At 44.5% G+C, this 23,805-nt stretch overlaps 1 protein-coding gene across 1 annotated transcript in view; it reads left to right on the top strand.

The window, feature by feature from the left end:
* Positions 1–890: 890 nt before the first annotated feature.
* Positions 891–23,805, top strand: part of CSRP2 (cysteine and glycine rich protein 2) — a 159,378-nt gene continuing 136,463 nt past the window's right edge. The window contains exon 1 of the mRNA XM_086919568.1: positions 891–1,083. The gene's annotated coding sequence lies outside the window, so the exon portion shown is untranslated. The remainder of the gene's footprint in view (positions 1,084–23,805) is intronic.

The following is a 23,805-nucleotide window of genomic DNA, read 5'->3' as shown; positions in this document are numbered from 1 at the left end:
AGCAAAACAGAGTGGTCTCAAATTGGCTAAACAAGTTTTATTCACACCCACACACATTAGCTGCACTTTACAGAGTTTTCCAGTGAAGTACTACTTTTGTTTTCTCGTCTTTCGTAGAAAAACATTGTTTACTCCGGGGACAGGGGGTGCACCATTCCAGGTGGTACTTCAAGACCTGGTTGGTGTGTAAAGTGGAGTACGCTTATTGTGATCCTTATCAGCTGTTTTCCTTATTTTAGTTTATACAATATATGTGTATAGGAATGTGGTCTTTTTGACCATGCTACTTACATTTTGTAAGGATTTACGCAATGGACATTGAAACTGGTCCCTTCCAGGCCCAGTGGCCATGTCCTTAACTTTTCATGCAAAAACACTGATTGATTACTGAATAATAAGAGTAAAACGTTATGGTGACCAGATTGTTCCTTCTTACATTTCACAAGCTTTACTAAAAGCTGCATTCCCTATGAGTGTTTGCTTTTTCCATGATGTTTTTACTGTTTTTTTTAAATGCAGCACATTACTCCTTACCACTCGCTCATAACCTATGACCCATTTGCTGTTTCTCCAGCCCGCGGTCATATGAATGGCAACAGTCTATGTAAATAGATCACACAACTGAAAATAAAAAAAACAAAAGTTAAAAAAAACGAATTTTCAAGGCCAAGAGCTCTAACTTTTACAAATGCGAGACCGATTGCATTACGATTGCTTGTTTTTTCAGGCTGGCTCTTTAGTTGTATGGCAAAGATGAAAAAGACGCACAGAGTTTGGTGTCTGAGACTGACCTCCCCACAGAACGCGTACCCTTGAGGTGTGTATGCTGGGAGCAGGAATGCTTCATGTCATCTCTGGGGTGCAGAAAGCCTTGACTCACTTTCTGTCTGGGATGCTGCTGAGACCAGTCATGGGGGGCGGGGCTTGTTCAGGACTGCTGTTGAGCCAGGCTCCTCCCGTCTGCCCGCCCAGATCTGACGGGGTTTAAACTACCCGGGGGACTGCAGTGCAAAGTACCCCTCACCGAGAGAGAGGAGCATCGTCTGGCTGCAGAAGTTGACGGGTGCTTTGCAGATCACACTGGTACGGAGAGGGAAGGGAAGGGTATGCGCGGGGTAATGACCGGTGTTGAAGCAGGGTGTATGTAGCAGTGCTTCTCGCCGTACTGACCTCGCATAGTCCACACTGGAGGCCGTGCACCTCCCGCTGCTGAGCAGAGCTGTTAGTTTACCGAGCACGATGTTTCCATTTTACTGCCCAAGCCAAGTCTGCAGCTGCTTCTACCAGCTGCTGCTGGGGCGAGGGAAATCGAGTTGGAAATATTTTCCGGAGCATTTCTTTTCAATCAGCCGTTTGTAATTTGGGTTCGAGCAGGGGCACCGAATCTGAATGTGAGCTCTGGAGGTTGTGAGCAGTGCCTTACCGGCTGCTTGCAAAGCTCGCCTCTTTCCCACGCGACAGTGTCTGAAGGTGTTCCAGCCGCACCGCTCCGGGCTGCAGGTGAAGGAACGCTGCTCTAAGGGGTGAGTGCGGGGAGAGCGTGCTCTGAGGGAGCCGGGCGGCATGGGAGCTAGTTGTAGGAAGAAATGTATGTAAGAAGCTGTGCTGGGTTTCCACCGATGTGGGCGTACAGACGACCAGTCGCTTTAAGTGTAAAATAGCAATTTACTACATGCGCCCGCCATCTCCCTCCTTAGTGATACCTGGCGCTGTCACCGTTCCCTACCTAAGCTGTAAAAGGACAAACCAGCGTTGTTTTTGTGTGTTTAATATTTTAGTAGCAAGTTAGACCCAGACAGTCGAGGAGACCACGTTAACCGTGCACGGTGGTCCATGGAGTTACATTATGAATTACGTTTCTCCTTTTAACCATCACGCGTTTCCACTCATACGTGCCTCCTTTAAATTAATGTTCAACCTTGTTCAGAAGGAGGGGTCGTTGTCAACAGTCGTCCGCTTTAGATAACCGCAGGTTTCGGTGCTTTTTGGGAATGCTGCGTCGTTTGAGCTGGTGGGGTAAACACATCTATCCCGCTGGTCTGCCCGAAGACGCCCCAGGGCTGGCACGTGGTTGATGTCTTGCACACATGTCGCAGTGCTCGATTGTACGATATCAATTTATTTAGCGAGCAGAGGAGCTCTTGGATTCTTTCTTTTGTTTGGAGCTTTTCTTTTGAAGGGCGATTTTATACAAAGCACCTGTTGTTCCTGCAGTGAAACTGCAGAAAGTGCACCGCTGCGTGAAGAGACGTAACGAGAGCTCCTCGAGTGACACGTTAAGAAAAAAAACATCAAAAATATTTTTTCCAGAAACGCAGTGGACAACTGGATTTAAATAGTGGCAGTTCATCTCCATCTTTGGGCAACCGTTTCCAAACTGAAGAGACCCAGACAAGCAGGTAGTGTTGCCGTTTCTTCGTTTTCTCTACATGCATTCCCTTCAAATGCAACATTTCAAGTTAGTGTTTGTTGTGGATTAACACTTAGGCTGCTTGATCAATGACAACCACTAAAAAGGGTACTTTTAAAAATGTAATTGGTCTCTTAAAGTCTTTTCATCTAACTGTGAGTGTTGACCGCCGGTCTAGTCTCAAAGCTTGGAAGAGGGGAAATGCGACGCTCGAAATGAATCTGTTTGTGGTGTGGACCATACCATACATTGTATGCTTAAAAGGTATGGTTTCCTTGTAAGAGATGGTAGCCAGCTCCTTTATGATCGAATAGTTTGGCTGAGGAAAAATGATTAGTAAGCAAAAAAACCTTGTGGATAAGGGGAATAAAAGCAGAGCTACTAAAATTCTCGGTTTTGAAAAGCTACCCAATATGAAGGTTGAGGTTAAGCTCTGTTTGGAAAGCTCCGAGGTTTCCCGGTTCCATGCGTGAGTGCTTCCTGTCATGTTTCCTTTGCACTCTGGTACTCGTATTTTTTTCCCAACACTCTTTCCCTGTACCATAACTCGGACTGTGATGTATATTCCACCTCAGAAGACAACGTTCTTAAAACACTTCAAAGGAACCTCGCCGACACCAGTGCCCTGGGCACGTTCCTCAATTCTCCCGTGCTCGAGGTCCACGTTCTTCTGTAGGCAGTAGTCTAAGTGGGCAGGATCGGAAGGACACAGTGTGTCCCTACTTCTTTTATTAAAAAAATTCCTTTCCCCTACATTTTCTTTTTAAAACTGTCTCTGAGAACGGCAGAAATAGCAAAGGAATTCAGAGAAGGCCCTGCTTGCTTTCCTAGACGTTTGGTGACGGGCAGAGAAGGAAAAGGACTCTGTCTCTTCCTTACTGCCCAGCAAGGACACTGACAAGGTCCTCTTCTTTTCTGTGCTGGCAGTTGCCCTACACCCCGCCCCCTCTTCCTATTATTCCCATTCTTTCTGTCTTGCTTCTCACTTACTGAAAACCATGACTAGAAGAAATGGCCCACAACGTCTTTCCTTCTTTCATTTAGTTGCTTACCTGTGAAATGGATTCAAAAAAGAAAAACCCCCTTCGGGGAAATGCCCTTTTTCTGACATTTTTCTATTCCAAAGTGCAGCCTCTGGATGGAGCTAGATAAAAGGTTTTTAATAGGAAAAATGAATACATAACTAAATAAAGCAAGACATAGTGGTTGAAAGTGGCCAGTTTGGTTTTATTCACATCCAAACACATCGCCCTCACTTTACAGACTTTGCAGTGAGCGCTACTTTTGATTTCTCGTCTTTCTTTGAACAGCATTGTTGTCCCCAGGTGGGGAAGTGCACCATTCCTGGATGTATTGCAATGCCTGGTTGATGGGTGGATTGGAAAACAAAATGTGTACCATGGCTCTGTTTATGGATGTGGTCTTTTTAAACCATACTGCTTATGTTTTGTAAGATTATAAGCAGTGGACCTTGAAACGGTTCCCTTCAGGGCCCTGTAGTCATGGCCTTAACTTCAGGTAAAACCACTCGCTGATTTTTGAATAGTGAGTGAGAGATCGTTAAGGTAACCGTCTTGTTTCTGCTTGCATTTCACATGCTTTACTTAATCTTGCATTCCCTATGAGTGTTTGTTTTTTTTTTTTTTTTTTTTTTTTAAAGGCAGCAAATTATTCAAGGCAGTGCGAGTTTCTCGCAGTGAGGTGTTCAGTGGGGGAGAGGATGTGGCACTATGGCCAGAGCTGTCAAATTTGGGACTGGGGTACTTTGTTCAGCCTTCATGACCAGTCCACCAGACCACTCTACTGCGAGAGCATATTCCCATGCTAGACCTTAGAAGGCCCCACTAGATGTCCTGATGTCCTAGCACAAGCAGGAGTGGTGTCAATTGTGGGTTAACCATGAAGGCCTCTCCACCACAGTCCATACAGAAGTTCATCTCTAGTCTTGCGGGCAGGCCTATGAAGCAGCACACCCTAGAGCAACAGTGATCCTGTCGTTGTGACTCTCCCACTGAGGTCACATGAACCTTCAGCAGGTTAGGACGGTGCGAACGATGTGACCGCACTGGGTACCTATTTCGGGTGGGTGCGTAGTGTTTGCAAGTATATTATGGTTTTAAAAAACCTTGCTGCCTCCTTCCTGGCCTCCAGCAATTTTCAGCAACAATAAAAATGTCATGGTAACTTTGGTGATTAATATTCTTCCTAGAGAGTGATAGGAGTTTTGTCTAGTGGAAGGGTTGACTCCTGGGAAGGTAGCACAGAGAGTTAATGTGCCTGCTGCAAAGAACATGCAGATCACAATGTGCTCATAATGTTAACTAGGTGAGCGGGTTATTGCTTTTCCCGGAGATCCTTTGTTACTTCCAGTTTATAAGTTCAAATCCTAACCTAGAAAAGTGAGCTATTCAACTAAACTGCCTAGTATGGTTGTCATGTGGCTTCTACACCTTGCAGTCCTTTGCATTATGTAACTTTTCCTATACAGTGATTTACTCACTTATAAATGATTGTCTCTGTGTACTGTGTGTGTGATGTAAAGTACTCTGACACCGTACACTGGTATGAGTGGCACTGTAAATCAAATTAAATGCATCTGAGAATAAGTGTGGTTATGGAGACTTGTGGGGGACTGTTAAAGGGTGCTAGTGAGGGAGTCTGAGGCATAGGTGATCATTGGGGGCACGAACAAGCATTGTTGCACAGGGCGCCACAGCAGTAAAGCCGGCCCTGCCATCGAGGCCAGTCCGCTCCACCCATTGGTATACCTCCATTGGCCTTGTTTCAGCAGTAGTAGCTGCAACTCACCAAAGATCGGCAATGCAGGAGTTGCACGCACACCAAACTGAGTTTGCCAACTTCAGTCTCTCTGCTTCATACACAAGCACTTTTAACATGTGCTCCCTGTAAGAGAGTAGGATCTTCTTACTATGGTTACCTCCACTTTTTGCTGGCGTTTCACAGTTTTTCGACTTTAGTCTGACTAGGGCCCTGCTATCCAGGACCCCAGCCTAGCTACTTCCTCTCTAAATTGATTGCATGTACTTTAGGTACACTCCAGATTGGTTACTGGGGTACACTTGTGAGTCCCTAGTATATGGTACCTTGGGTACTAAGGGCATAGGTACCCCAGAGGCCTACCATGGCTGCAGCATGTATTATGCCACTCCTGGGAAGCCTTCCAAAATTACACCACAGGATTGTGGTGCATGCACCCCGTACTTAGATATAGGTTACCTATATCTACCTTTAATCGCTGACACATATATCACTGACACATATAAACCTATCAGTCACTCCTATGGCAGGCCTTATCAATCCTGAAGGCAGAGTGCTTGGTTTTGTGTGAGAGGGTGCCCATGCATGAGCAGGATCCCTCTGCAGCGTTCAGAGCCTATTCTCTGAAGCTGTTCTATGATACAGCCAGACCATATGCTCTTAGGTGCATTATAACCTCATGGTAAATGCTAACTTTGGTATGGCTGCATGGAAACATGTTGTGTTTGGTGTCAAACACTTTGGAATCCTACCCTCCGCCAGTCCTGGTGGCGGGTGTAGAATTCTACCCTTCTAGAAGGAGAGACATGTACACACTGGTCTGCCCGGTAATAGTTTAAACGAGCCCTGGCATCACAAAATGGATGCTGCAGCCACAGACTCGAGTCTGGCCTCCTGCTGCTGACCGAAACTCCGGCTGGGGAGGCCTGGACAATAGGTTTCCTGTCACAGGGAGGTGTAACTACCTCCCCAGACAGGCTTTAGTGTATTAGGCTGGGTGGGTGCACTCAAGGAATGCTTTGAAAGTCTGCACTGGCACACACACTTATGTTTAGTATATTCGATAGAGACCTAGTTGACCTCAGTCCTTTGTCTAATCTATAGGATATATTACTCCATTGCGCAGAGCCTATTGGGAATATAGGAACTACACTACAGTTACTTTGTAATGACAGCAGCTAATGTTGGTAAGGCTGAACTGTTTTTGCAAAACTATACATTTAGGTGCAGCCTTGTAAGCACATTTTATTACACAATCCCCACAATTGACTAATATGTTAAACGAGAGCCGCAGGCTGAGTATTTGGACCACTCCATACTTGGCACAGTTTGTCAGACGTACCTACAATCTATGATGCTTTAATATTGCATGTTTAACGCACAGAAGGCTGTTGCCCATGCCAGTGACTATCGAATGCTAGGGCGGACTACTAGGACAATTGGGGCTGTTGCACTTGGCGGAGTCCCCGCAACCAGCAAAGTGACTTGGGAGCTGGACCAAAAGCCATTATGAGGGATCACTGCTATCTTACACTCATATTGGTGAGAACTGAAAAGAAGGGGCCGCTGTGTTGGACTGGAATCAACTTGTTGGAGTCACTGTGGGTATTATAAGTTTTGAGCTTATGCATACCATGTCCCTAAACCACCTGACAAAATGGCTTGAACTGCTTGACCTGCACTACCACCGAGTCAAGTGCAGAAGGGGTAGTCTTTTTCCCAGTTACTTGGGGCCCATTGTAGATCGGGCCGCAGGACATCCAGAGTAAAAAGGCTCAACACCCATGGTTGAGCACAGTAACTCCTGCTAGCTATGTGCCCTCCTGAAAGCATTCTTTGTGTGCAATCTACAGGTATCCTTGACAACTCCTAGGCTATGTTCAAAATGCATGTGTTTTCCAATGCTGGTGAATGACACTTTGTTTCCTGAGTGTCTGGGTTGAGAAGTGGGGTTCCTGTGTTAACTGACGCTTAGCCTGACCAGGTGGGTTTGTAGGGAGTATGGTGTATTTTGGTTGACAGTTCAAAAGGTGGGAGGAATGTTTAAGTATGAGGTTATTCTCCACTTCATGGCGATTTCCAGGTTAGTGGAGATTTTCCGGAGGGTCACTAATGAAAGGCTGGGGATTTGATTCAGAAGAACTGTTTAAGGCATCGGTCACAAAGTTAATGTAAGACAGATGTTGACGTGGCTTGCCTCGTAAAAGTAGTATAATATTTAGAAATGATGCAGACATCTAGCAAGAGCCAGCTCTGTGTGATCGGAGTCGAGGTTAGCGGGTGTAAGATGTTCAGCTCTTGAGAAGAGAAATTGATTGTTCAGAGGAAGTTCACACTAGAATGATTCAGTGATATTAAGTTCTTTAGGGAAAATGATCTTTTGCTTGTGCAGCACAATTCTTTGGGGGTAACATGGCACCTTAATGCTGTGGCGTTTCCATACAATTCGTCCCAGACGCAGTGTTCTTGTGGCTTTCTACAGTTATGTTACTTCTATCGAAGATGCAGAAGAAATTGCAAAAGACATCTGACAAATGCATGTCTTTCTTGGCTCTTAGATGGTACTTGGTAGCAATCGAAGTTTGAACTAAGACACTTGTGGCTATGTATTCACACTTAAAAAATAAAATTTTGATGATTTCTTGAATGAATGATTAAAAAACAAAAAAAAATTAAACTTGCTACAATTATTTTATTAATGCAGCTCGGGGGGCTGATTGTGGGCCTTTTGAAATAATTTGTTAATCAGTGTTTGTCATGGGCTGCATCTAACAAATACTTTAAAAAATGCAAACCATCAGCCCCACAGCTGCTCTCTATAAATGCATCCAGTTTAAAAGCACAAACGTCGGACGGCAGAGTGAATGGCCGCCTAGTCTGTCTTCGCGCTACACAGGGACATAATTACGGGGCGAAAACAGTGTGATGCAGAAACCGAAAACGAAGAACAAAGGTGATCTCACCCACCGCAACATCTCCTGCACATGTGACAGTTGAAACAACTGCCGACCGCCTATAGACGCCTAGACCGATGCTTGGGTCTATGCCGGGAGACGCGAGACACGGGCCGCCATCTTGAGTCCGCGGAACATGTCCGGAGTCGAGCGGGACCCCAGCCCTCCACAAATGAGCTCTCTCAATCCTAAGGTGAGCGCGCTATAAGGAGAAAGGCAGCGACGCTTACCCCAACGTCTGCAAGTAAGGGGGCCACGAGCGCCCGATTTACAACCAACCTAACCTGCCTGACCTCAAAATGGCGTCCGGATTGCCCGGTAATTGAAACGCGGTTGCTTATATGCTACAAACCTACGCCCTACTATCCACCATAGCGCTATTACCAGCCACAGATCACTCAACCCCACAGACCTGCCTAACGGATCTACTTCTGCCGTCCTGAGTACCCAGATATGCCTTTGTTTTCCCAAACGATGTCTGACATCAAGATGGCGACTCTTACAGAAATTAACCCCTGTAATTGGCGCGAAAATGTCTTCACATCGCAGTAAAGACACAGGGTTCATGGAAGCCTCCCCTCAGCAAAGGCAGATCTATGCCAGTAGCGACATAAGACTGTAGGGTCCCTGAAACACACGCACCCAGCCTGTACCAACAGGTACCAGCCAGCACCAGCAAGTAAATAATATGAGGGCTATCTGTACTACTTCTCCGTCTTGTGTTACGGACAGCACCTGTTTATCCCTGTTAATCACACCCTACCACTATCTGGCCAGCACTAGCAACCAAGTAGATGGCAGTCAATAGGCAATGAGCCAGATGCGATTGCTGATACACGATAAAGCCAATCAACACAAGACCTGACCTGCACAATACCTGGAAAAGACCGGCATAAGCCCTGACAAGACCCATAAAAGAGTCACAAAGACCTGAAAGAGAATACAAACTTCCACCTAACCTACTTCTGCAGCCAGTCGTCCCTGCTCAAGTTCTATCTACTGATTAAGTGAACCAGCTGAGCACGGACAATGGCGGATAGAGAATCCAAAAACCCTAAGAAGGTGCGGCCAGAAACCTCTGCCTCAGACTCACCTATTAAGAACAGGGGTGACGTTGCTAGCACCCTAGACCTGGTTCTGAAGAAATTGGCGGACGTTCATGACCTTGCCGAGTCGACGAAAAGTAACACCAACGCGATGCAACTTGAACTAACCGCGATCAGAGCTGACATGAACTCGTAATCTCTCCGCCAAGACGAAGAAGAGCAGAGAATTAACGATATCGAGGACAAGTCCACAAATGGCGCTAAAATCACGCAGCATCTCCAAACAGCCACCAACGATCTCAGACGCCAAGTCTCAGAATTGGAAGATCGCAACAGAAGTGGAAACGTGTGAATCTTCTGGATACCGGAAAACACAGAAAAAGACGCAGACTCCTGTATATAATTTCTAGAAGAGTGGATCCCATCTGTCACGGGAATACAGTTCCAACATGGATTGGAGCTGGACAGAGCCCATAGAGTGCCGACCTTCCTGCACCGTTCGGCGAGAGGCCCAAGACCTCTCATATGCAAACCACTCAGGTTCCAACACACGGGAGACATCCTAAAGTATGCCAGAAAAAACCACAACATCGTTTGGGAAGGTAACAGAATCACATTTACGCAGGATTACTCCAGAGAAACGGTGGAAATACGAAAATGTTTCCTTTCCCTTCGAGAGAGAGACTACGGGCGAAAGATATTCAGTTCTCTTTTGCAGGCCCGACGAAATTCAAGATCTCAGACCATGGTCGTTCTCATCTCTTCACTAATCCGCATGATTTATCACGCTACCTCAGTGTCAAACCACAACAAGAAATCGACACAGCTGGGGTTCAATCTAATAAAAGGAAAACAGAGGCACAAGAAAAAGGCAGTTGGGTCTATCCCTAGCCGCCAGCATTCGAAACCTCTCAATGAGCATGCCTAACTAGTGAACTATTTTATGTATACACAGGCGGTCTACTACTCCAGCTTCGACATCCTGACCGAAGTATCTCACTAACTTTCAGAGGCGGGACTGAGCCTCAGTGATTGAACGCTTTAATTATGGTCTGGATTAACCCTAGAACTCACTTACGCTATGCCCAGGTAATTGGTTAGGAGTCTATTGCCCTACTCCTTTTGCGAGTGGGTCCCACCTCTATTCTGTTATACTTGCAGTGCTCAGCTGACTCGTGCTTCCCACTACTAAATGTGATGTGCGGTTAAATTACTATGAGCTTAATTTCATGTGCACTTGTTTCGCTTTCCTTAGGTAAGCGATTTATTTTATGTTGCTGCACACAGACTTACGCTATATTGTTCTGCATATAAAATCTCTAGACTCTACAAGTTTTCTAGATACCTAAGGTACCTCCGCAAGACTGGAACTGCTTACAGCAGTTATATTTGCCGTACGCAAATATGAGGGTTTCTTTAATTAGTAAGCTCATTGTTTCTTACCTAATTTTCTTAAATTTAGTTATTACGTCACCTATCATTGGGCAAAGTCTATTGTTCTAAGATATTGATATAGTGACGTTACATAAAGGTTGCTTTACCTATTAATGTTAAACAAAACGTTCCCAGGATGTTTTTCACACAAATGTTATCAGAATGTTTCATATATGTCCCTGTGTGAGCATCGACGGCACTGCTATCGCAGTTCTTCAGTTAGAGTTTTGGGGAGGGAGGGAGGGAGGGCAGGGGAGACAGGGGGGGGAGCCTCCAAGGGGAGAGTGGGTTGTCAAGGAGGGGCTGACTCACTCGGAGAGGGGGGGGGGGGGACAACAGGGTTGTAAAAACTGGTGTTTCAGGTTCATCCCAGTTATGTACTATATCTGACCTATTCTTCACTCTTCTTTCTTTCCTTTCTTTCTTTCTTTTTTCCTATCATGCCTTCATAGATACCTCTTACTAACTAATTACTATCCACCACCACGATGCGTGCCACATACTCCAGGTCATTCCTCAGCGCCCATCGATGCCAATTACAGTGTTTGTAAATGCAATGTATCTGTGTGTGCAGAGATGCACGCTACGCCCCACGACCACGTTATACTGAATCTATACCCATGGTTTCAGATAAAAAACTAGCAACTTCTCTACATATTGTTTCACTAAGCGTTAAGGGGCTTAATCATACGGTTAAGTGCAAAAGAATTCTGGATTACCTGGCCAAGACTAAAGGAGACATAACTCTCATGCAAGAAACCAAATTATCCCAGACTGATGCTGACAACCTTAAACAAAACTGGATCTCGCAGACACTTTGCTCCCCATCGACCCAAAAGAAAAGAGGGGTGATCACCCTGATTGATTAAAAAATCCAACTTAGCCCTGGTATCACTCAACAGACTCCGAAGGTAGACTGAGTATTGCACATCTGCAAAGAGACAAGGATCATATCTATATTGCAAATATCTATGGCCCTAATACCGACCTGCCTGAATTTTGGGAATATGTATCGAAAGAGCTTGAAAATATTCCTCAAGATGAACTCCTAGTGGTTGGAGGAGATCTTAATCTACCACTAGATCCCTTGCTAGACAGGAAATCCAAGAGTACATACCACCCCCCCACGCGCACATGAAGCACTGAAGAGAATTTGTTCCAAGTTCCACCTCCGTGACTCATGGCGCCTCCAACACCCTGATGGCCGTGACTATACTTTCTACTCCCCTCCCCACAACTCTTATTCAAGAATAGATTATTTATTGATATCTGACTAGCACACACACCTCATCGATGAAACGGACATAGCCCCATATTGGTGTCAGATCATGCAGCTATCCATATGAAATTGGCAGGCTCACATTCACTTATCCCTCCCAGACGGTGGCGCTTCAATGATGAGATCTTATCAGTGCCGGAGAATAAGAAAAGTATAGAACAATGCATAGAAGAATACTTCCAGATAAACTCACAGCCGGAAACAGATCCCGCCTTAGTATGGGACGCGTTTAAGGCCACATTAAGGGGTACGCTGATAGGTATCATGGCTCATATAAATAAAGAATTAAATTCCGAACTAGACGCTTCAGAGAAAACAATCAAGCAGCTAGAATTGCAACACTCCCTTGATCTGAATAATAAAGCTACCATCGACCGTTTGACCAATTTGAAATATAAATACGCCACCCCTAGTAAAAGGGCAGGAGTGTGGATTAATAAATTCAAGGCATTAAGGCTATGTGCCGGTAACAAAGCAGGGAAGCTCCTCGCTTCCCATCTTAAACACAAGGAAGCAATTCCATATAGCATCTATTAGGGACCAGTCCAATACCACCAAAACCAAACAAAAGGACATTCTCCGCACATTCCACTCCTTTTACGAGGATCTTTACAAGAATAACAACCAATTCAACATGAAAGAATGTAACAATTATCTAAACTCTATCCAACTCCCACGCTTATCCGACCCTGACAAAGCAAAACTTGGGGCGCCATTGACCATATCAGAAATCTCGAACGCCGTTAAAACATTAAAAAACAATAAAGCTCTGGGTCCTGGCGGCTTCACGGCAAATTTTTATAGGACATTTGAGGAACAACTTAACCCACGTCTCCTCATTGTTCCAATCCTTTTCAGCATCAAACAGAACCACCCCCACAATGAGTGAAGCAACAATAATAGTGATACCTAAGGAGGGGAAGGACCCTTTACTCCCTAAGAATTATAGGCCGATATCCCTCATAAACTTGGACTGTCAGATCTACGCGAAAGCCTTAGCAAGCAGACTAAACGCCGTTCTACCTTCCTTAATAAATAACTCACAGGTGGGGGTTCCTGAAACACTGCCTTTCGAACGACAATATGAGACTCCTATGCCATGTTTTGGAGAAGTCGAAAATATCGAATGCCCCCGCAGTAGCAATCACCCTGGACGCGGAGAAGACGTTTGATCGGGTGTCGTGGCCCTTCCTCCGTCAATGCATGCACATATTCAACATGGGTGACACTTTTATCGACATGGTCATGTCATTGTATGCCTCCCCTTCGGCTAGAATTGCCATTAACAGTTCGCTGTCGGAACCTTTCCGTCTTGAACAAGGAACCAGACTCTCCCGCTCTATTCCTTCTATCACTGGAACCTCTCCTCCGCGACATACAACAGAATGCAGATATCAGTGGCATCACCTTCGGAGATAAAAGTATTAAAATTGCGGCTTACGCAGACGATATCCTGATAGTCACTGAGAATCCTGAAACCTCTATAGCCGCTCTGATGAACTCGATAGAATCCTACGCTAAGCAGTCAGGCTATAAACTGAATCGCGAAAAATCTGGGGTAAAACTCCTCTATGTATTCACTAATAAGGAATCTTTAGGTACATCAGGATTAGTCTGGCAAAATAATCACATTAAATACCTTGGTATAGAGTTTGGAAGTTCCATCTTAGAGACTCTCCAACACAATGAAAAAATTACTCTAGAGAAAATAAAAACTCAACTAGACGGATGGTCGCCACGATTCATCACTTGGTGGGGCAGACTAGAGACCATCAAGATGTTGATGATTACACCACTAGTACATTACCTAATTACCATGCTCCCCTTGATGCTAGCCCAAGACTTTCATAATAGGTTGGAAAAAATGATTAACAATTTCATTTGGAAAGGAGAAAAAAGCACGTATCAGCCTGCAAAAATTGAGAATAGATAAACCCATCGGTAGTCAATCTCCCAGATTTTAAGAGATATCAAATAGCCTTTCTAGCGGAACAGGGATCCTATTGGCTGTAACCCCCCCCCCCCCCCCCCCCCCAGTGGATTATACAACGGTGTGGCTGGACATTGAAAATGCGCTCCTGGATGGCATTCCTCCCATCTCGATCTTATCAATGAATGTGAATCAACTCCCGTGCTCGAAACCCATATTCACGAACACCAAAATAGCTTTACTAAGAATAGATAAACTGCTAGAATCATCGATAAGAAAATCTAGGTGGGAAGTGATTTGGAAAAAACCCTCAATCACTTACAAAAGTAAACCATTATTCAACCCAACCTGGATCTAGAAAGGAATTATTTTCCCCCACCAACTCTATGATAATGGCTATCCTCTGCCCTTTACAAAAATCCAATCGATCTTTGGGATAGATAGTTCCGACTTTTACATATTCCTTAACATCAAAACTGCTCTTACAAAAGCAGGATTGACATCCAAACAACCGGCTCTTCCATCACTCCTCTCCTCCTTAAATAAAATCGGCCACCAGGTCTCGAGGCTGTACAAACTCTTGAGCCCACAATCATCCATGCTAAATGCCAAAACAACACAGTTCTGGTCGTCATTCGCCTTCTTCTCCATCTCCGAGCTGGACTGGTCCGCGGCGTGGAAATCTTGCATGATCCATAAAATTAGCCCTACATTATCACAAACCAAATTCTGGCTCATGCATAAAGTCAGCCCTGATGCATTTTGCTGGAACTGCAAGAGGGCTGAAGGAGACCTGGACCACCTCATCCTCCAATGCGACTGCGTCGCAACGTTTTGGGATAGGGTATTTGACTTCATCCGCAAAGTATTTAACATATCACCTGCCAAAGAACTCTCCTATCTTGTTTTCGGCTTTACAAAGGAGACCCAAATCCCAGTAACCGACAGGGCCCTCCTTAACCTCCTCACGGCGGCAGTGAAAGTCATCCTAAACAATTGGAAAAACACAAAGGCAAGCTTTGCCTGTTGGCTAGACTGGGTGATTAACCTTTGAGGGGCTGACAACATCTCTCTGCAAAACACACCAGGTCGCCCTTCACGTAGGAAACTTTGGAACTCGCTGGATATATATTTCAAAACCCATAAACCTCCGTGATTACCCATGCTGCATCGTGGTGTTCCACCTTACTTCTCGCATCTCTTATCGTACACTTTTCCTCTTACCTATAACACCTATCCTTTGCTCTCTCTTGCTACTCTGCTCTTATTCCTCCTACCTACTTCATTTCCTTCCATTCCCTACTGTATTCTATCATCTCAGGCTTCACGGCTGATTGCCACAATACCATAGAGACCGCCTCCAGCACCATGAACATCATCAAGGGACCTATAGCCTTGCTATGCGAGTACTCGCGCTATATCCTCTTTGCATAATATATAATGTCATGTAATGATTATATGTACATTGCAACTTCTGATTTGTATGCTACTAAACCCTGAAATTTCCAATAAAAACATTTTTGAAATGCAAAAGCACAAACGTGTGCCTTCAGATGATTCTGAAAGCCCACCTCATTCGTGTTAGTAAACTTGATTTATTTAATTTCTAAATGGAGCAGGGCTGATAGTTTGAAAGGATTTGTTTAAATGCAGACCTTGACGGGCGCTTTGAGTGACAAATAATTTCAACAGGCCCACAATCAGCCAGCAGCTATACTCTAGATACAAAAGAAAAGCAGCAATTGAGAGAGCATTTTCTCCCTTTGGGAGCACGAATGTCCTCCGGGGATGTGCTGTGTGTGCGCACTTCACACACAGCACTGCGCGCTTGGGAGGACAGAGGTGCGTGCGCAGGCGTGCACCTTACAGGGAACAGTGCTCCTCTACAAATTTTGTCACTGCTACGCCCACATTCTGTTCCGAAAGCAGTGATCTGTTAGGCGTTACGGAAGCACTTGAACACACAGCTTCATGCCTGGCTGCCATGTATAGTGAGGAGAAAGTGATCCATGCAGCTTCTACTACACACATTTGGAGACCATGCAGTGTGAAACAGAGGAAATCTAGGGCTTAATGGCTATTTTATATTGATCATGTTACCACTCAAGTCACTAACGCACCCCTTGAGGTCTTTAGAAAGATGCTGAGACTCAGGAGTGGCCTGACAGGAGTTGACATTTTATTTTAATTTAGGCCTGACATTACGAGCTCTGCCTCTCTAATGAAACCATGGATTAAACGCATTCCTGATCCTTGACTCCAGCACCTTCACCCACCTTGGTGATCTAAACTTCCTCATGGAAGACCACAACAATCCCACCACTATCTCCCTCAAACTTTCGACAGCAAGTGTGACCCCTGAAATCTTACACATGAAGACACGTCAATTGCACGCCCATGGCTGGATTGATCAAGTACAGTGTTAAACCTTCATTTCATGAGGCAGTGCGTCTCAAGACCAGATACAAAATCAGCACATGAAGGACTCCATTAAGAAGGAGCTGATTCAATAAATGAGTTCTAGGGTATAATTAAGAAATTTTTAAGAATTTTATCACAAAAATTCAAAAGGTACTGTACAGAAATTGTACTGTGATGCATAGTCATTGCCATGCTGGTTGTCAGTAATAGTGAAATACAGAATAATAGGAGTAATCAATAATAGTCCAATTCTCAATGAGCAGCAAAATCGGTAAGAAATTGGACAGCATCCCTAGCAACATCCGAAAGGTCTCTGGCTCACATCCAAATTCAGGGGTTATATAGGGAAATCTTCTCTTTGGAGATAATTGAAACTGCAGATTCATCATAGTGTGAACAAAAGAATACAATTTCAACAAATCAAAGCCTTGGATTTTAGAGCATCATACAGCCTTAGCACCTAGGCATCACCACACTACAAGATCCAGCCCCCTCTATTTTGTTCGGACATATCAAAATGACATTTTCATAGTTACAAATCAACAATAAGCCATTGTGAATGAATGCAATCCTGCAAACAGGCGGAGGAAGTCTTGAAAAGTGAAACCTCAGTAAGCCACGAGAGAACCGCTAATTCAGAAATTAACTATTTGACTAAATGCAGAAAAAATTAACTGAAAGCAGGATGAGGCTTCCATTTTTATTAACATTGCGTCGAGGACTAGCTGAGGATAGTTACCAATAGCCCAAAAAAGTATTTTAACAGGCTAAATCATTTCAACGGCAATAGCATCTCCTAAATGTGTACTTGGAACTTTGAGTATTTATTATTATTCTGCACACTGTTTAATACCGTAAATTAATATGCAACAAATAAAATGTCTACACTTGCACCCAAGGACCTTCACTTAACTGAATATGCTACTCATATACTGAAGACCCCAGTTCCTACTCTCCCTCTCTGACAATACACTGAACACCAGAGCCAACTTCTCCGTTCACATGACCAAAATCCACAAATTGAAGAAAACTAACTGCATCAAAATAAACATTGACCAGATGGAAGTTGTGATCTTCGCCATGCTCACCTCACCCTGGGACTCCACTTGGTGGCCTGGGAATTCTGGCCCGCCCCTTCCTACAACCCATGCCTAGAATTTAGGATAGTCATCAGCAAACAGCTCCCCATGTCCAACCATGTATACGCAGTATCCAGCCCCTTCTACAGACTAAAGTTGTTATCGTCTCCCACAACACCTGCAGAACGCTCACCCAAGCCTTAATTGCGAGAAAACTGACTTGCAGTGTACGCAGGACTCAACACCCAATGGACCAGATGACCAGACCCTACAGAATGCAGCATCAATGCTCACCCTCCCTGCGCGCATATCGCCTGAATCTCAAAAGCTCCACTGGCTCCCCAGCCACAAACAAGCCCTCTTCATAATCCTCACACACACTTTCAAAGACTTACCTCAACCACATCGGCTTATGTAAGCCTACCAGACACATTCACACAGTCACTCCTACTCTCACACATCCCCTGCACAAACAGACCAAAGTGGCAGTAGCACTTTCTCCTAACTCACTCCTAAAGGTCCCCTCCCGGAGAGCTCACGCTCTCTACAAATTCACTTAACATAATATGCCATCTTGATTTGGCTATTAGGCTTTATAACTTCGCCGTCAACACTACCAATGAAACAAAAACTACAGTCTCTGAATATTTTCTATTCTTTCCATGTCTACAGTGGTGTAGCAAGGCCTCCCTCGGCTGTAATGCAAGCAAAGAAACTGGACCCTCCATTCCTTGGTTTTGTAGTAAAGACCGCCACTAATAAAGGTGAAGTGTGCCCCTAACACCACCAGCCCGGGAGCCACTGTGTCTTTCATCTCTATTAATGGCTACGCTTCAGTTGTTCTTGGTTGAGAAGTGCTTTGGTGCAGTGTCGCAGCGTTATATAGCTTGCTTAGTTGCTTTTATATTCTCAACTGAGATAAGGAGCCTGAGTATAGGTAGGGCTTAATTCTTCCTTGTTGCTCAAATTAGAGGTTTATTAAAATGTATTATATTTTTTTTGTACTGGTATTTATGTGCAAGTTAAAGCTTGGGTGTATCTAGGCATTTGTGTAGCATAGTAATTAAAGGAGGCATTTAACAACTGTGAATATCTTTATTCTAAAATGTAGTCTGCCTTCCCCACTGTCCTCTCACTGAGGTAGGTAAATATGGGGCTGTGGGGTATATTCTAGGGATAGCCTGGGCATCTTGTTTATGTAGCCTACTAAGCTACAGTTCTAATGTATTGGACCTGTAAGCGCATTGTTGGTTTTTTAATATTGGCTGCCACCTGACCTCAACTCTGTCATGCATATTAAGTGGGGATGTAGCTTGTGTAGTCCTTGCTGCAGTGCCAATGGTCTAGAAAACGCAGAGCAAGCCGGATGGGTTTAACAGAAGACTCAGTTTGCTGTTTCACCATGATTGATGCCTGCTGCTGTGCAAGCACAATCAGTCAATGCCTTGCATGCAGTTTAGCTGTAGTGCTGCTGCTCAATAGACCTTTCAAGAACTGTGTGTGCCAAGAGAGGCACATTTCAAAAGTTAAGTTTTATAATCCATCTTTAATGGGCACATTAAAGACCCATGCCAAATTAAAGTCTGTTTTTGATGACCAGATGTAGCAATGAAATATATAATTACTCTTTAGAAATGATAGTACAGCTGTGGCATGTGTCATCCAGCCAACACATTTTATATTAATTGGTGAATGTTGTATATTGGAATCTCTTGAACTGAATTCCCTCTAAATGAGTCTTGTTGTAAGGTGGTGTGTCCTATTGTGCTCTGTTTGATCTAATGGGCATTGTTAAATGTTGCTTGTTACAAATTCAGGTGGTATTAGATGCACATGCTATTGTCCGCAGATTGATATCCAACTATATGGCATATCTATGAAGCACCGGCTATATGGACATGTGCTAGAAAATAACTAAATCTGAAACTTGAATCTCCGCAATATTACCGCCATACTTTTGTGTAGTTCAATGTAGCTGTGTCTTTAGGTACTCTCTCCATAGATGCTTAAACACCCGAATGTTCGGTTTTAATTCAGATCACGATCATGTAATGTGGGGGCACCTAATGCAGAGGGCCAGCTGTAGCATACGGCATATTCATCATTATCCCACCAATTCCGGTCTACAGCAATGGGCAATACAAAAAAAAAGTTCTTCAAAGATCCCTACTGACCGTGTTTGCATTATGTCCTTTGACATTATTCCAGTGACAGACCACTTTCGTATGTATTAGTCCCAACGGCGCTGTAGATGCCCTTAACTTTTGACAACGCCTAGTTGTTCATTAGATCTTCGTATTTCCTAAAGAATGCATGAAGGATGGGAGCATAACCGGATTTTCGCAATGTTTTCCAGGCAGCAGTGGCAGGTCCCTGTGGACCTTCATGCTCCATCCACATCTTCACACAGAAGGTATCGTCTATAGTAAATCTTCTCCCTTTTGGTGACCTGAGGCTAGTTTCTGCAGTTCTTACCGCACACGTGAACGCTGTACGATTGGTCATTGGGGGAAAAAACAGGAAGGCTAGGGTGATATATCTGGGTTTAGAGAAACTGTGGAGTCTCTAGTGTGTGTGAAGGTCTTGCTTTATGTAACTTTTTCTTTTTTCCTCTAAGAAGGAAAGTAGGGTGATGTCAGGCACAGACGTGGGTCTATACATTTATTTTACTGATCAGAATACAATGTTCTGTTCATCTGCAGTCCATCAGAATTTAAGAATCTGAAATACTCCGTACTTAAAATATACATATTCAGTGCCCTTTTAGGATCACGGGGAGAAACCTCTTCACGTAACAAATGGGAATTGAGCACTATTCATCCGAATAGCAGCCCCCACCAGCTGAAGCACACTAATATTAATCAGAAAATGTGTAACCGCATTGCTGTATGAGGCATCAATGAGGTTGGTGGCTGAACCCCCTCGCTCTTCAAAATATTTTCACGGTTGTCTTGTGGGTACTGTAATACACAAGACCCTCTGAAAAGTGCTTTTACAACTCCTTTAAGACCTTGCACGGCTAATTTCAGGGCCCTTTGTGGCGCCGCCTCTAAATTGTGTTCTGCCCTTTCAGTGACTCTCTGCTGGCTAGCTTTTACAAAACTCACTTTTCGAGGTACCCGGGCCTGGTGATTGGACTGCACTGCAGTGGCATGAACTAACTATTAACGTACACTTTTGAAGAACCTGGAAGGTAGCTGCTGGACTCCTGCCCCTGCCCCAGCCCCAGCCCCAGCACATCTATCATAACAAAATCAACAGGAGTTGCTGGGTCTCCTTGGAAGAGGCAGAGGCCACCGACACACCCACTCCTAAGTTTTCTCAGACAGCCTGCCAACAGCCATTGAAATTAATGGAGGTCTTCTGGCTCCTCCCTGGGCCATGTGAATAATGCCCAAAGAAAGTCTATCCTCAGCAGTAACACACCCAATAGTCTGTCGTCGCTGCCCTGACTTATGCCTTCAGGTTGAGGAAAACCTAACCCAGCCAATGCATGCGCAGGGCTAAGGGCCATTCTCCCGCACCCCCATAAAAAAAACAGATCTACACATCTTTGTCACATAGCAGCAAGCACAATTTATTGCCATCTACTGTTTCTTCTCACCCGTTTGTTACTCCACTAGGTTGGCAGGCCGACGCCCAACTTGCCCCTTAATACCAGCCGTCTCTGCGTATTAAGCACAGGACTGTGCTGCTACCAACTGTTTCTCTCCTCTTGTGTTAATTCTTGCTCTACCAGTGCAGTGTCTTCTCTTTTAGTTTGCTGTTCCATGTTTCATCGTGTTCTCGATTTTTAATGGCCCCGTGAATTAGAGTGGTTGCTCTATATGGAATGCTTAGCCTTACTGTTGACTTTACCAGGACTGGTGTAGCACTCCTTAGTTTTTGGAAATGCTGATGTTGACTAGTAGTTGGTACACTGGCATTGCTGCTTATGCATGTCTCCATTGTCTAGGACCGAATGTAAAATAAAGGCATGTATGGACTTGCTTTCAGTTGTGAAATCTTTGCCTGGCATTCATTGCTCATTAATACTGTGGCTCAGGATTCTCAAATTGAGCCTGCAGGATATACATTCAAAACTAACTTACTTTTTTATACACTAAATTAACATTTAAATCCATTATTTAAATCCGGTTTATTGAAGAAACTGACATAGGCTTTTCGTAACACTGCTGTGAATCCCTCTGATGCTTGATCATTTTGGGCTCGTCCTACATCCCTTCACTGAGCCTATGTGCATTCTCTTATCCTTCTGGCTCGTAAGAGACTGTACCAATAGCTGATCTGTCAATGAGGTAGCAATAGCTCCCTTGGATGAAGAATAAGACTGCATCACAAGGAGGAAGAAGAATGGGGCCATGCAGATGATTTCCTCTGAATCCTATCAATTGCCTAAGAGGTGTCCATTATCCCTATAGGCTCCAGGTAGTTACCAGAGTTGCCAGGTTATGGGTCATGTACACCTACGGCATATTGACAGCTCATTTGAGTCGCATTCAGCTCGGGCAGGAGGTGAGAGCATGCAAGTTGATAGGTGTCACCATTCCCATGCCACCAGCCATGGAACAGTTTTTGGAGCAGCAAGATGTCCTTTTTTTAAGTCTCGCCTGAGCCAGCGCATGCGCTGACAGTTGCGACATTTAGTGAGTGTGCTTTAAAAAGCTGACCACAACTTTTTGAGCCTAGAGCGTGCGGTTACGCGCAAAATTACGAGCAGAGGCGCCATCTAGCTTTCCTCGTCATAGCTCATTAAGCGCATCAATCACTTTCACGACTGCGTGGCCAAGGCTTGTTGTTGCTCTATTTGCTGCATTAGTTTCCTTTTTCCTCCTTTTCTTCCTTCTTTCCATCTTTCATTTCTTTTTTCTATTCTTCTTTCCATACCACTTTTCTCCATCCCTCCTTTTAATTTCTTCCTTCCTCTCGCTATTCCATTCTACCACCCTACTCTTAACATCTCTCACCCTCGTTTTTCTTTCTTTCCCTCCCTTTCTTTTTGCCTCGGGTCCTCTTGTCTACACCATCAAGAGAAGAAAGCCCAAGTAACGCGTCTTTCTGGGTGAAAATGCAATGCTTAATTGTCGATCTCCAGTTCTCTCACCAAGGATGCTATTAACCTGAATATTAGATTCAGGTTAATGTGTCTACCTTATTTCCCCCTCGTTGTCTCCCTTTCTTCGCTTGCGTGTTTCCTTCTCTTGAGAAAGTCACATAGATATGGATGGTTTTCATTGCTGTCCTGCAGTGAACTCTTGCCGTGTCCCCCCCCCTCGGTTTACAGCTCAATCAACAGTGAACAGCTTGCTGAAGCACCATGATTGTATTTTTAGAAATATGTAAGCACAATACTTTACTGGAATGTTAATAACTTCTTTCCATATGAGCTGGCAGAAATATGTAAAGCGGAAACACAATTAACGTAAAAGCAAAGCATGGCCATAAACTTGTATTTGAACAGAGGCTGAACACGTTGCAAAGCACTGTTTTTATTGATCTCCAAATGTGCCAAGCAGCTCGAATTCTGGGAGCTGGTGACCAGTTGTAGTGATTTTTATATTTGATACTTTCTCTCAAGCGGCCCTGTTCTTTGAGATTAAAAATAATTATTTTAGAAGCCCTTGTTGGCATAATATTACAAGCATTGACATAGCCAATAGGTCTCGCCTTTGGGACCTTATAAGTGTTTAGTTATCCAGCACAATATCCTTTGTGCAACAACATCAACTGTTGCATTGCTAAACACTTACAAGGTCCCAAAAGTGAGACCTATTGGCTATGCCAATGCTTGTTCTGGTGGTCACCCAGTAGACTCTGTATAGTCTTGCCTTAACACAAGACTTACTGATCCATGTGGGACTAATGAGAGTAAGGCATCTACCTTGTGTGCCTGGGCCTAGTTCTTGTGTCCGCAATGCATCACACCAGGTCAACAATAGTCCTCATGCAAGGACTGCAGTTGACCTTTGTGTGATCTATTCCTGTCATGGCCACTAGGCACACAAATGGGGTAGCGTTTTTGTCTGGATGAGTGGGAGAACGCTGGGTGGCATGAATTTTGTGAATCACTGCACAATGCAGCAAACAGCACCACAATAAAGGGGAGTGACCTTTACCTAAGTGACCACTCCCCAACATGAACATAAACTTATCCCTGGTGTCTAGTGGCTTTCTGCTTCCACCCTTGGGAGCAGATCGGCCTAAGAATATGAGCAATTTGCCTCTGGGGGGGGCATAAACAGCCAAAATTAGTGGGCAAATAAATGAGAGCGACCCTTCCTTAAAGGGCCGCTATCCAAAAGAAAAACCCTGGTGGCCTAGTGGGTGCATTCCTGCTGCTCAATCGCTGCCCCACCTGAGATCACGCAGCAGGAATGCACTACAAAGAGATATGGTTAGGGGGGGTGGGGGCAATAGGAAACCACTATTGCTGGTGCCTCTCTGCTCTTCCTGATCCCTCCCTGGAAGAAAACA

Source organism: Lissotriton vulgaris, chromosome 1_1 (genome assembly GCF_964263255.1).
Source record: "Lissotriton vulgaris chromosome 1_1, aLisVul1.2, whole genome shotgun sequence".
Taxonomy (NCBI): Eukaryota; Metazoa; Chordata; class Amphibia; order Caudata; family Salamandridae; genus Lissotriton; species Lissotriton vulgaris.
This window is presented reverse-complemented; position numbering and strand designations above follow the sequence as displayed.